The sequence below is a fragment of the Pangasianodon hypophthalmus genome, chromosome 20, assembly GCF_027358585.1.
Source record: "Pangasianodon hypophthalmus isolate fPanHyp1 chromosome 20, fPanHyp1.pri, whole genome shotgun sequence".
Lineage (NCBI taxonomy): Eukaryota > Metazoa > Chordata > Actinopteri > Siluriformes > Pangasiidae > Pangasianodon > Pangasianodon hypophthalmus.
This window is the reverse complement of record NC_069729.1, coordinates 21701283-21703782: the sequence shown is the minus strand read 5'-3', so window position 1 is coordinate 21703782 and position 2500 is coordinate 21701283. Positions and strand designations below refer to the sequence as shown.

At 47.0% G+C, this 2500-nt stretch overlaps 1 protein-coding gene across 1 annotated transcript in view; it reads left to right on the top strand.

Moving 5' to 3' along the window:
* The window catches only part of LOC113525665 (arf-GAP with GTPase, ANK repeat and PH domain-containing protein 1), a 31709-nt gene that overhangs the window by 8213 nt on the left and 20996 nt on the right, over positions 1-2500 (top strand). The gene's annotated exons all lie outside the window — the stretch shown is intronic.

Sequence of the window (2500 nt, the reverse complement as noted above, 5' to 3'; positions counted from 1 at the left end):
CTGCACTACACACTACACACTGCACTACACTGCACACTGCACACTGCACTACACACTGCACTGCACTACACGCTACACACTGCACTGCACTACACACTACACACTACACTACACACTACACACTGCACTACTCACTGCACTGCACTACACTACACGCTACATACTACACACTGCACTACACTGCACTACACACTGCACACTGCACTACACGCTACATACTACACTACACACTGCACTACACTACACACTGCACTACACTACACACTGCACTGCACTGCACTACACACTGCACTACACTACACACTGCACTACACTACGCGCTACACACTGCACTGCACTACACACTGCACTGCACTACACACTACACGCTACACACTGCACTGCACTACACACTACACACTGCACTGCACTACACTACACACTACATACTACACTGCACACTGCACTACACTACACACTGCACTACACTACACACTGCACTGCACTACACACTGCACTACACTACACGCTACTCACTGCACTACACACTGCACTACACTACACACTGCACTACACTACACGCTACTCACTGCACTACACTACACACTGCACTACACTACACGCTACACACTGCACTACACACTGCACTACACTACACACTGCACTACACACTGCACTACACTGCACTACACTACACACTGCACTACACTACACGCTACACATTGCACTGCACTACACACTGCACTACACTGCACTACACTACACTACACACTACACACTACATACTACACTACACACTGCACTACACTACACACTGCACTACACTACACGCTACACACTGCACTACACTGCACTACACTACACTACACACTACACACTACATACTACACTACACACTGCACTACACTACACACTGCACTGCACTACACACTGCACTACTCACTGCACTGCACTACACTACACACTACATACTACACTACACACTGCACTACACTACACACTACACACTGCACTACACTACACACTACACACTGCACTACACTGCACTACACTACACACTGCACTACACTACACGCTACACATTGCACTGCACTACACACTGCACTACACTGCACTACACTACACTACACACTACACACTACATACTACACTACACACTGCACTACACTACACACTGCACTGCACTACACACTGCACTACTCACTGCACTGCACTACACTACACACTACATACTACACTACACACTGCACTACACTACACACTACACACTGCACTACACTACACACTACACACTGCACTACACTGCACTACACTACACACTGCACTACACTACACGCTACACATTGCACTGCACTACACACTGCACTACACTGCACTACACTACACTACACACTACACACTACATACTACACTACACACTGCACTGCACTACACACTGCACTACTCACTGCACTGCACTACACTACACACTACATACTACACTACACACTGCACTACACTACACACTACATACTACACTGCACACTGCACACTGCACTACACGCTACATACTACACTGCACACTGCACTACACACTACATACTACACTGCACACTGCACTACACTACACACTGCACTACACACTGCACTGCACTACACTGCACACTACACTACACACTGCACTACACTACACACTACACACTGCACTACACACTACACACTGCACTACACTACACGCTACACACTGCACTGCACTACACACTACACACTGCACACTGCACAATACACACTGCACTACACACTACACTACACACTGCACAATACACACTGCACTGCACTACACTACACACTACACACTGCACACTGCACAATACACACTGCACTACACTACACTACACGCTACACACTACACTACACACTGCACTGCACTACACTACACACTACACACTGCACATTGCACTACATAGTGTGAGTGAGTGTAGTGCACACTTTCAGGGTCAGTTAATTAACATGTAATAACGAGGCTTTACGGCGCAGCGGCTCAGTGTAAGAACCCGCGGAGAGATCAGTCAGTGTAAAGGTCGTATCACTGTGCTGTTTAACGTGTGAATCAGGACACAACCCTCACTGCAGCCTTCGTTTATTCCAATCTCTCTTTCCATCACACCTCATCACGGTATCCATCCATCTTAGGTGTGTAGTTCTTGTGAAACAGACAGCTGATGAAGTGGAGAGTTCATTCCTTCTGTCCCTGGGGTAAAGAACGTGAGTCGTGCTCGTGTGTGTGAAGGGTGTGATGACTCACGTGGCCTTGATGCTCCTGTCTTCACATTCTGGTCTTTATCTTCTTCAGATCCTGTGTGTGTGAGTCCCTCAGAGGAAAGGAATCAGTGTGCTATAGGAAGAGTGAGATCAGTGGTGGAGAGGAGAGTGGAGGAATGTTTGAATGGAATTTAAAATAAAATATGAGATAAAATCCAGCTGCTGTCTGGAACGTGAACAGTGCAGAGAATTAAAGACCTTTATTTCATTAAGAAGCTCA